This window comes from Lathyrus oleraceus, chromosome 3, assembly GCF_024323335.1.
Source record: "Lathyrus oleraceus cultivar Zhongwan6 chromosome 3, CAAS_Psat_ZW6_1.0, whole genome shotgun sequence".
Lineage (NCBI taxonomy): Eukaryota > Viridiplantae > Streptophyta > Magnoliopsida > Fabales > Fabaceae > Lathyrus > Lathyrus oleraceus.
This window is the reverse complement of record NC_066581.1, coordinates 312,153,141-312,166,225: the sequence shown is the minus strand read 5'-3', so window position 1 is coordinate 312,166,225 and position 13,085 is coordinate 312,153,141. Positions and strand designations below refer to the sequence as shown.

General features: G+C 39.1%; 1 pseudogene; it reads left to right on the top strand.

The window, feature by feature from the left end:
* The first annotated feature begins 751 nt into the window (after positions 1-751).
* Positions 752-3,919, top strand: LOC127131032 (receptor-like protein EIX2; annotated as a pseudogene).
* The last annotated feature ends 9,166 nt before the right edge of the window (positions 3,920-13,085 follow it).

Sequence of the window (13,085 nt, the reverse complement as noted above, 5' to 3'; positions counted from 1 at the left end):
CTTTGAACTCCCCAGGGCAGCCATCTACCATATTAACAGATGAAGTTCCATGAGCTGGTAGTGGGTTTGCCTTCACATTAGATGCGTGGTCCTCAAAGGACACTATTCCACTTTTCACTAGCTTCTGAACTTCATATTTAAGTGGATAGTAGTTCTCAATGTCATGTCCGGGTGCTCCTTGATGAAAACCACAACGGAGGTCAGGCTTGTACCACCATGGAAGTGGTTTAGGAATTTGTGGCGGATTTCTCGATTGTAGTAGGTTCTTGAGAACCAACGATGGATAAAGCTCTGCATATGTCATAGGAATTGGTTCGAAATAAACCTTCTTCCTCTTAAAAGTTTGTTGCTGATGATTGTTGGTATTGTTGTTGTTGTAGGTGTTTGTTCGTTGTTGTGGTTGTTATTGTTGACGCTGTTGTTGTTGAATTGGTGTTGATTGATTTGCTGAGAAAACGGGAATTACTAAAGATACTTGATGATGGTGTTGACGGGATGATTGACTTCTTCTGATTTGAGGCCTCCTCTGCCTCCCACTGGAAATTACATTGGTTTCATTGTCCTTCTTCTTACTGAAACTGCTGCCATATCTTTTGCTGGACGATATGTCCTCCTTTGACAATCGTCCTTCTCGAACACCTTCTTCTAGCCTCATCCCCACATTTACCATCTCGGTAAAATCACTGGGGGCACTGGTGTTACACCCCGATTTTGACCCTGATATTCATATCATTATTCCATTCATTTTTTTATTCCTCGTGATTTTGTTTCCTCTAACAACTTGAATGGCACCATTCCATATGATTTTGCCAACATTAACTGCAAATCCCATACTTTGCACTCATTGCATTTTGATTATAACAATTTGAATGAAGATATTTCAACCATGCTTCTAAAATTTTCTGGTTGTGTAAGATACTCGCTGCAAGGTTTTAGTTTACGTCACAACCAAATTACTGGAACATTGCCTAACCTTTCAATATTTCCATCTCTAACAACAATCGACCTTTCATTTAATATGTTAAGTTGCGAGCTTCCAGATGAAATTCCAAAATCGTTGGAGTCTTTGATATTTGAATCTAATTCTTTAGAAGGTGGAATTCCAAAATCATTTGGTAATCTATGTTCATTAAAGTTGCTAGATTTGTCAAGTAACAAGTTGAGTGAAGATCTTACACCGATACTTCATAATTTATTAGCTGGCTGTGCAAAGTACTTGTTGCAAGAATTAAATTTAGGTAGCAACCAGATTATTGGCAAGGTACCTGATATGTCAGGGTTCTCGGCTCTCAAAAACTTGTTTCTATCTAGCAATCTACTATATGGCAAGATAGTGCAAAAGTCTCCATTCCCTTATCAACTAGAAGTTCTGAATTTGGATTCTAATAACTTAGAAGGTGTGATCAGTGATTCTCATTTCGGAAACATGTCCTTGTTAACAGATTTAAACTTGAATGGCAATTCATTATCACTTATATTCAGTGAAATTTGGGTACCGCCTTTTCGACTATCTTCCTTAAGGTTAAGTTCTTGTGTTTTAGGCTCTAATTTTCCAACATGGCTGCAGAGTCAAAAACATCTTTTTGATTTGGACATTTTGAATGCAAGAATCTCAGATGTAGTTCCCGTGTGGTTTTGGACTCAAGCAAAAAATTTAAGGTTCATGAATGTTTCTCACAACAATTTATCTGGCACAATTCCAAATTTGTCCTTAACATTTTCAAAAGAATGTACACTAATTCTGGATTCGAATCAGTTTGAAGGTCCTATCCCCCCATTTTTTGGAAGTGCAACTTTTCTGCGGTTGTCTAAGAACAAATTTTCAGAAACTACCTCGTTTTTATGTACTAACACTACGGTTTATAGTTTGTTCTTGTTGGATCTATCAAAAAATCAATTATCAAGGCAACTTCCAGATTGCTGGGATAATTTGAATGCATTGCAATTTCTAGATTTAAGTGACAATAGTTTGTCCGGTGAAGTTCCATCCTCAATGGGATCATTACTTGAACTTAAGGTATTGATGTTGCGTAACAATACTTTTACCGAAAAGTTACATGTCTCCTTGAAAAATTGCATCGAACTGATCATGCTTGATGTTGAAAGTAATAGATTCTCAGGACCAATACCGTATTGGTTAGGACAGCAATTGTAAGTGTTAAGCTTACGAAAGAACCGATTCTCTGGAAGTCTTCCAGAGAGTCTTTGTTACTTAACAAACATTCAGTTGTTGGATCTCTCAGAGAACAATCTATCAGGACGAATTCCCAAATGCATAAAGAATTTTTCTGCAATGTCTCAACATGTTTCCTCAGCTATTACCACAGAATCCGTTTTATATTACACAGTTACCGATAGAGAGAACTTGGAAGGCTTTGATATTATTGCATTGTTGATGTGGAAAGGCGCAGAACAATAATTCAAGAATAATAAGCTCATTTTGAGGAGTATTGATCTTTCAAGCAATCAATTGATTGGAGACATTCCAGAAGAAATATAAAACTTGATAGAGTTAGTGTCGTTGAATTTATCAAGCAAGCGTTTGACCGGAAAAATCACTTCAGAGATGGGAAGTTTTGACACATTTTGGTAAGATTCAGCGGCAGAACGAAGATAGAGTTGCCACTGTCCAATTCAACAAGTCTGGGAATCTGCTGGCATGTCATGTTGCGGGAAAGATGGTAGAAATATTCCATGTATTGTATGATGCCGAAGAAAAGCGTAAAGCCAAACGTAGGGTTAACCGCAAAAAGGAGAAGAAGCATGGTAAAGAGGCTACAGAGGGAGCTGAACATGGAGGTGAGAGTAATGAGAACAAAGGAGATAATTCTACTGTGATCGATGGACCCATAGAAACAAGTAAAATCACAGTTACCGTGCCTGATGTTTTTAAATTGTTGCATACTATTAGAGCAAGCAAAAAGATATGCTCCATTTCTTTCTGTCCAACCACTCCAAAGAATTCATTTGGAACTTTAGCATTGTCCTTAAACAATAATCTAATTGAGTTCTATTCCATTGAAAGCAGTGAAACCAAAACCTGGTCAAGCTACTAAGCAACTCACCGTGTCAAATGTCAACACTATGAGAATGAATGATGATGTTCTTGTGGTTGCAATTAGTCCTTATGCCAATATAACATCCTATCTTATGATGGGTTCTGTTTCATCAGGTCGGAAATCTCATGCTGTTACGCTCCATGAAGCGGATAAATTAGGCCATGCCAGCATTTCTGATCTTTGCAAGGATCTTAGCACTCCGGAAGGTGCAAAATTTGAGGGAGTACTGCAGGAATTTGCCAATCACGCATTCAGCCTGCGTTGTGTATTAGAGTGTCTATAATCAGGCGGAGTTGCTTCTGATGTGAAAGTCGAGGAAGGACATGATAAGATGAATATGGCCACTCCAACAAATGGTTGATTCATTTATATTATTTATAGCTCAACAACCTGAATTAAACTCAAATGTTGAAACTGTAAAGCTCCCTCTCCTCACTCAATTCCCCAATTTTTCCACTATTTTCTTCTCCACCAAGGTCTCGTTGTTATGTCAAAAACGGAGCAGCAGCGTCTTAAGAAACAGCACAACAACAACAGGACCAAGAAACCGAAGAGATTCAACATGGTCCTTTACCCGTCGAACAACTTCATACATCTGGTATAGTTACAATTGATGTTAAGAAGCTTGAAGATGCGGGTATTTACGCTGTCGAGTCTGTTGCTTATACTCCCAGGAAGGAGCAGTTCAAATCAAACTCACGAAAATCAGAATCGGCTTATCATGTTGTCACAGACGTGGCTATACTAAGGTTTATGGTGGAAGTATGTTGGGGTCCTATGCTGGCTGCATTCAGTGTAACGCTTGACCAGAGTGATGACAGGGTAGCTACTTCTCAATCCTTACAAGGATTTCGATATGTTGTGCATATTACTGTTGTGATGGGCATGCAGACTCAAAGAGATGCTTTTGTTACATCTGTTGCCAAATTTACTTATCTGCATTGTGCTGGAGATATGAAACAGAAAAATGTTGATGCTGTCAAGGCAATAATATTAGTTGCCATTGAAGATGGTGGTCATCTACATTGAAGCATGTCCTACAATTAACTGTTCTTCAATATGCTCCACACCATCCAGTGTTATCCCAGCTACACTTTGTAAAGCCATTGAGTGTACAGACAGCAAAGTTGAATCTGCCAAAAGCCTTGAACCTATGTCGACCCCATTGGGATATGTGTCAACTCCATCCAGGCTGATGTCTGCCACACCTGCCTTGAAGCCACCTAAAAGGCATTTAATGACCCCTGAAGACAATTCTGCAAGCTCACCGGACAAGTTGGTTGAGCGCCCACCTTCATCGAGGTCATCAAGGTCATCATGATCGTTGAAATTTGACACTCCAATGGAAAATGAAAATGATGCTAGCAGGTTATCAAGATCATTGAAATTTGACACTCCAGTGAAAAATGTAAATGTTGCTAGCAGTTTGTCAACTGATAATAACATTTCTGATATCCTACCAAATGCTCTTCTCCATTCGATTAGGGAAAAAGAAAGAATGGAAATAGAGGAAAGGGATCCAGCCATTTCACAAGCTAAGAAACGCAAGAAAATTATTGCCAGTCTTCCCAAGCTCTTCAACATGATTCACATGATGTTTCATTCTAGAAACCGTTCTGTCATCACAAAAGAGGAGCTGGTCAACACATTAATCTCAAGCCACTATGATATTGTTGATAGAAGAGAAGTTGAAGGACAACTCCATCTGTTATTAGAATTAGTTCCTGAATGGATTTCTGAGAAATTGGCTTCAAGTGGAGATAAGTTGTTGGTCTCTGTAAATAAAATGTTGAGCCCTGAATCCATAAGAGCATCACTTGAAGAAGCAAAATGAGCAGGAGAAACCCCTATCACTGAAGGATATCAGCAGCCTCATCATTCTGTTGAAGCAGGCTTTGTGGCAGCTACTGTGGGTAAATCATACCTCATCTGCTAATTCGGCTAGATCTATTCCAGATAGGACAAGCAGTAAAAAAGCTGTCTATCAAAGTCGTTCAACAGAGGGTTAGCATAGTCGTCTCTGACCTCATGTCCCAGCTCCAAGATTGGAACAACTGGTGCAATTCGAGCGATTGCGCACCACCCCTATGCAAAAGAGATTTTGATGTTTGGTGTTGGTCTTGTTCCTGATGTGCCTGTTGGTGCCGTTGCAGTTGCTGCTCGACGATATGATGCAGTTGTCACTGCTTTGCTTTGTAATTCTCCTGCAAGCATCAGCAACAATTGAAATTGACACGACCACGTATTCATTAATTCAAGAAAAACACATATTCAAGTGAGTTACAATGGTGAACTGTTTCTTACCAACAGTGAAGTTTTGGAAGTGAAGAGAATTGAGAAGGGGACCACAAGTTGAATATGGACAAAATTCAAAACATCTTCCGTACACACTTCCCACTACTCTGAGGAAAGACATCAACAAAGCAGAGAGAGGAGGAGTCATATATAAAAAGCAATCACTGTTCACGAAAAACCCTAAGTTTGATAGCCGCCACTGTTCACCCACAAGGAAGGGAGAATTCTGAAAAACACAAAGCGCCGCTACTGTTCACTTAGAGGGAAGGAAGGTTTCTTCAAAAAAAAAACAAAGCGTAGGACGAACGGGAACTCAGAAGAGACGAACAAGAAGAAAGGAAACGTTAGGGGAAAACGTTCAGGCGAAACGCTTACTCACATTCGTCGGTCGAGCTCGCTGCAACCGGTTAGCCTCCTTTCCGATCTTTATTTCTATGTTTCCATTATGCTTTGCATCCTTCTGAGGGAACCATGGTTGCTGTTCCGATTTGAACTCCATGTTTGATTTAGCAATACTGCTGCCTGTTTGTTTGTGATGTTAACTTCCTGTTAAATCCTTGATGTTCAAAATGGAAAGAAACAGAATCTATGTGCGTTAAAGATGAACTTGTTCTGCTACTGTTTTTTCAACTTTGTATTTTATTTAAAAGGTTTGGTCCATTTTTTTGTATTAGTGCTTGAGATCATACAACAAGGATGCTTGTCTGACGGAGTTGGTAAACGGGATGCTTTGGCAAGTTTTTGGTCTTGGGTTCAATACCTGTGTGCATCATATTTTAATTTTACAGCATTTTTAATTTCTATTTCACATTTTTTTTTAATATCCTCATTATTCCTAATGTTTATTACCCCTTTTATTTATTTTAATTGTTAAATATCGATTTTAATTTATGGATTCAACAATTTCCATGTTATTTATCCATGATTATTTTTATCGATATATTGATAGTATTTCGCCGCATTTTGGTTAATCACATATGACATTTCGGTTGTTGTTAATATGTGCAAACCGGCTTTGAGCACATCATTTAGGTTTTGTGTGTCCCTCAATTTTCATCCGTGCAAATCCCGATTTTACCTTTTTTCGATTTAATTTTTAAGTGTGTTGTAAATATAATTTGTTGTGTTATTTTCTTCACATGGCTTACTCTTGGGTCTTCTTACAATGAGACAGTTCGCTTGCACTTACACTCATAAATTGCATTATTTGTTGTTTGGGCCCGATTTAATTATTCCAGTATTTTGAATCCCCATTTGACAAAATGTACCTCACTCCCTTGATGTGTAATAATTTTACTGTTTTATTTCTTTATTGCTTGACTGTTTAGTTAACTACTAACACAAGAATAAAATCAACCATTTCTAAAAGATAAAAAATAAGACTCGATCCAACGTCGAGTATTTTCTCAATAAACAAATCAATCCATTTCTCCCTCATATCCTATTCCATTTCTCTCAAACTTTCATCAAACGATTGATCCAACGTCAAGCCATTTTCATAATAAAAACTCAAAAATATTAATTCATATTCAAGACCTTTTCAATAAAGATGGAAATGGAACGTGGTGTATACCGCGCACTCCTGAGACTAGGATTCGAGATGGATATCTCGCCTATCCTAGCTCTCGTCATCATCCAAATTTATCTATTGTGTTTTCTCTCAAACGCTGATTCAAATTTCTCTTAAACGTCCATCAATGCTTGATCTAGTGTCAAGTCATTTTCAACAAAAACTCAAAATACTTAATTCCTATCTAAACACCTTTCAATAAAGATGGAAATGGAACATGGTGGATACCATGCACTCCTGAGATTAAGATTCGAGGCGGATGCCTCGCCTATCTTAGCTTTCGCCATCATTTAAAATTGTCAATGCGATTTCTTCAAACCCTTTCTCAATCAAACCTCAAAACACTTAATCCTTATTAAATATTTTTGCAAATAAGATGGAAATGGAACGTGGTGGATACCACGCACTCCTGAGACTAGGATTCGAGATGGATATCTCGCTCATCCAAGTTCTCGCCATTATTCAAAACACATCAAACCAATCAATTCCTTTTCTCGCCGCCGTGCGATTGACTCTCAAAATTTTCCTCAAACGAGAGGTACTTTGTTTCAAAATAATGCAAGGCAATGTTTGTCCACCTGTTTTGGGTAGTCCAACAATGTTTTCGTAGATTTGACACAAAGTAACTTTCGCTAAAATCGACCAACAAACAAACATTTTTCTACCCAGAACTATGTAAGCCTTGATTTCTCTGTTGAGATACGTAGGAGCAGGATTTGTAAATCTTGTCAGGCCCACTAATAAAAAACTTAGGTTTAGTCCTTTGTCAAAAATCCAAAAACATTTTTCCTCTCTTCTATTCTTTCCCACTTAATAACTTGAAAAGCCTAACATTTTAAACTAACATTAACGCACACAACCAACCTAATGGTTCCCGTTGAGTACAACGGACGTGAGGGGTGTTAATACCTCCCCCTTGCGTAATCGACTCTCGAACCCTGATTTGGTTGCGACGACCAATAATCATTGTCGTTTTGTCTTGGGTTTTTTTCGATATTTCCCCTTTCCTTTTTAGGAATGAATAAAGTTCGGTGGCGACTCTGTTCAGTCCATCATTGCGAGCGTGCAATTGCGCTTCGCTTAGGTCGTATCCCCATTTTTCGAGGTGCGACAGATGGCGATCATCTTCTCATAATAAAATGAGCTAAGGGTTTTCAGAAAAATATTGGTCACCTCCTTTTCCTCTAAAGGAGGGTTGATCTGAGCAGCAAGTTTTCTCCACCTCTGCGCAGACTCCTTAAATGTTTCCTTGTTCTTCTGAGATAGTGATCTCAACTGATCTCGGTCCGGAGCCATATCAACGTTGTACTTGTACTGCTTAACAAATGCTTCACCCAAATCATTGAAAGTGAAGATCCTCACACTATCCAACCCCATATACCATCTTAGCGCAGCGCCGATCAGACTGTCTTGGAAGTAGTGGATTAACAGCTGGTCATTGTCTGTTTGGGTAGATATCTTGCAGGCATACATCACAAAAATGACTGAGCGGACATGTGTTCCCTTTGTATTTTTCAAAGTCATACACCTTGAACTTCACCAGAATCTTCACATTCGACACCAGACATAATTCAGCAGCACTCTTCCCAAAAAGGTCCTTACCTCTCAAAGTCTTCAACTCCTTGTGCAGCTCAAGAAATTGATCTTTCATCTCATCCATTTTCTCATAAACATTTGGGCCCTCATATGGCTCGAAATGATAAATGGTGTCTTCCACACGAGGTAAGATATACACTACAGGTGGCGGCACAAACATGACCGGGCTAGATGCCGGCATGGAAGCAAATGTGGGCGCAAAACCCTCAGGCATGAAGTTTGGCGGCATTCCCCACGGGAATCCGGCAGGCATATCAGGCGCGAAATGAACGGTAGCAACAAGCATGGTAGAGGTAGCCACCTCTGAAATAACAGTCCTCTGAAGAAGAGGAGTTGCGGGTGTTGGAGAAGACTGGCTCTGCGCGGCTAGAACTGACTCCATCGTGGCAGCCAGGCGGGCGATCTCCTCTTTCACATCTCTATTCTCTTGCTCAAGATGTTCCATAATTATGGAGTGATTGGCGCGAGTATTGTATCGATGAGTCAGCTTGGCTGAAGCACAGAAGAAATACCAATGAGACATCTGGCGAAAGAGAAACATGCTTATGCAAATGATGCATGAAATGCAATGCTTGTTTATTTTTATTTTCAAGGAACTTACTATATTATTTGCAAATATATATATATATATATATATATATATATATATATATATATATATATATATATATATATATATATATATATACATATATATACATATATATATATATATATATATATATATATATATATATATATACATATAAATATATATATATATATATAACAACAAGTGCAACAATTTGATATGACCATAAAAAATCTCTTTTTATTTATATAATTGGAAGGATTACACTGAGTACAATTTCAGAAACCAAATGAAAAATACAAGAGAAAAGGAGACTAGTCATTCTAAGTATCCCTAACAACAACGTCAGAAGATTTGGCTGCAGGTGCATACTTCCTTCGAATGCGTCAAATCTCGGTCTCAAAAGAAGCCTTCATCTGAGTCTTCTCGAGGACAAGCTGATCAACAATCTTCTTCCAAGCAACGGAAGGCTGAGGCATGCTAGAAGATGAAACCTTTGTCTCTCTCTGTCTCTTTGTCACTCGATTTTCAAGTAACTCAATAAGTGCATCCTTGTCCTTAGACTCCAACTGCAACTCCTCACGCTTTTTGCTCAAAGCATGGAAACGCTCTTCCCACATATCCTTCTCTGGCTTCATCTTGGCGAGTGCATCTTCCAACTCCTCTACATCTTGATTAGGGAGAGTTAATGGCTCAACCACAACCATAGACATAGGTCTTTCACAAGGATAAGACATCTTCAACTCCAAAGCTATCTTCTTCACCCAAAGAGTGTAAGCTTCCAAAGCTACACAATTGCACGGACCAAGCTCGGATCTTCCTTTCCTATGCACATTATGCCAAGCATGCACAATCTTCTACTTCAAATGTTGGGGATCTTTACTCTCTTGATAGAAAAGACCTTCAAACAACATGTTATTAGGTTTGTCTCTCAAGGGGAACCCAAGTTGACGACGAGCCAAAGCAGGGTTGTAGTTAATTCCTCCTTGTGTACCAATGAGAGGTACATTAGAGAATTTACCACAACAATCAATAATCTCCAAACTGCTCAAAGAAGGATCATACTGTCATACCCCAAAATTTGCCCATTTATATTTCAAGACATTTTTCAAGGCATTCCGACTCATTTTCATGACACTGATCTTACGGGAACGAAGGCCCAGCTCGCGAATGACCCAAACTGACCTATTCGCTACACGCTCGCCTAGTGATAACATGAAAGTGGTTTATTTGGAAGCACAAGTAAAAATGGAGGAGAAGAGGTGCAAAAAGGAGAGAAAACGAACCGAATAGCAAAGCCCAGCCCAAAGCGCAAGCCACAAATGCTGTGCTTGTGGCGGACGTCACGGAGGGCGTGACGAGCGTCACGCAAAGCAGCCTTGTGACGGACGTCACACATGGTGTGACGAGCGTCACACCACTACCCTACTTTTTGGGCGCACGTAACGCCTCAGAGACTTGAAGAGACGTTGAGGAGTATTGGGCCCTATATCCACGCCATGAAATTAGCCACGTTGAAGAGCTCTTGGGAGCAAGTAGTTACTTAATGGTACCAATATAAATAGCCACGAAGAAAACCTAGAACAGGGGGAGGCTGTTTTCCACATTTTTTCCTTTGCCGTTTTCACTTTTGCATATTTTCTTTTCCATCAGCTTAGGCATTGTTTTCCTACGAGTTCTACATTATTTCCCTTGCAATTTCCTATTTCCTTTTTAGCATTTAGTTAATTCTTTTCGCACAATAGTTTCTACAACGGAAACTATTGTGTACCTTTTTACCGGATCTAACCTTACGTTAGGATCTAGTTTATTTCCTTCGTTTTAATTTGGTGTTTAGTTGAAGAATCCAAGAACAAATCCTACCGGCTTGTGGTGGAGTGTTCAGGACTACTGTTTAACTTATTCCGAGTAACCCTAAAGGAAACCCTGAAGGAAAAGCCGGCGGCTCCGCCCAACTCAATCCGGCATCAACCCTAAGAGTGCCAATTCAAGGTTGCAATTCAATTGCAAACAGGTTTGCGTTACTATCACCGCTTTATGTTCCGAAGTCACATGTGATACCATAATTGAATTCATAAATATATTTGAGGTTTTGCATGTGGACTTAAGTATGCCTGGATACCTTGAATTGTTGTAATGGATGCCGCTGTTTTTCGCTCTGTTTTGATCTTTGCCCATCTGACCTGTTTTATCATAACCATGCTTTGTTTACCTGATACTATTACTGCTTTGGTGCAACTCTTGATTGCACCCCATTTGGTATTCTGACCTGTTTGCGGAATTTTGTAAAGGCTCACATACTCCCGAAGAAGGTGGCTTGCTAGGTATTCCACTTTATTTGGGGGATACCCTTGTGAAGAGCTGCCCTAAAGTGCTTAATTAATTTTAATGTATTAATTTTAATGTGTTATTTTTAATGTATTATTTTTAATGTATTGATTTTAATGGGGAGATTCATCCTAATTGCCTAATTAACTTTAATGTGGAAATTCCTCTTAAATACTTAATTGTAAAACATGGCCTTTAAATATGTGACCTTGGACCTCTCTTTGTTGCCCTACGATATTACGGCATTACGGTCATGTCCCGCGAATGTGGGGATACACTTAGCAATGGCCCTTCGATTAAATCATCATGAAAATAAATCATAGTCCCTCGGATGTTGCCTTCGAATATATGATTTCGTCCCTCGATGACCCTTCGGTGTAGCCTACGGTTAAATGATGATCGTCCCTTCGAATGCTAAGGTATCCCTACAACTGTTGCCTTCAATGACCTATCGATGACCCTACGATGACCATTTTGCATCCAAAGGATAAAATTACTTACTTCTCAATAGTAAGGACAATTTTACCCTCATAAGGATAGGAAACGTTCATAACGACCTTAGGAAGGTATAACTCTCAATTACTGGATCATAACCTAAAACATTTTCCACCCCTCACACTTTACAAATCCTAGAAAATCACCACTTGGTATACATTCATACTAGAATCATTACCAAGTTACATTTTTCTAAACCGTTTTCAAAATCAAACGAGATAAATACTTTGTATACATTCATACGAGAATCATTATAAAGTTAACTCTCTTTCTGAAACATTTCTCAAACAATTCACGAACACTTTTCAGACAAAAATATAAGTGATCCAGCAATTAAGAGCCCATGGATAACCATGGATACAAAGGGTGCTAACACCTTCCCTTTGTATAATGTACCTCCCGAACCCAAAATCTATTGAGGTCTTTCCTGTTCTTTTCCACCTTTCCTTATTGGATAAAAGAAAAGTCGGTGGCGACTCTTGCTATCCGCGACATTGCGATAAAAAGCAAAACACCCTAAAGTCAGTTCACCGTATGACAGAACTGGCGACTCTGCTGGGGAAACTTTAAAAAGAGAGGTTACCTTAAAAAACAAGATCACTTATTTAAAATTGTCTGATTTACTTTTAAGGGATTGCTTGGGTATTCTTGAGTGAAAGATCCTACACCCGGATCTAGTGTACCTTAGGTAAGTAGCAATAGATCATCGCGACTATCCGGCGTATACTGGAATGGTTAAAATGATGGCTACGGTTAATGTGACACTTTGGATGTCCTGATGTTCCTCATGTTCACTTGAGGAAAAATTTGGCATTCGCGTGGTGTCATCAAAGCATTAACCAGACCTTTAGAACCCTAATTGACTCATCCTAGCCATTAGAAAGTAGTGAGATGACTGGCTTCGGTTCCGACTGGGGTTGGTTGAGACTCGATACTACACTCTTTGAGATTGGACTTTAGGGAAGCTTTGGTCAACCACTTGGTGTTGCACTGAAGTGGACTTAAAGAAAGGTCAATGATTGGAGATCCTTCTAGAACCCGGTTACTATTCTAGGACAGGTTGAACCAACCAAACTTCAGTGGGGAGGGTACTTACCTATGGAACTCATGCAAGCCTTAAAACCTAGGAATGATGGTTGTATGACTTGCTTGTGCTTATTGTTTACTTAAC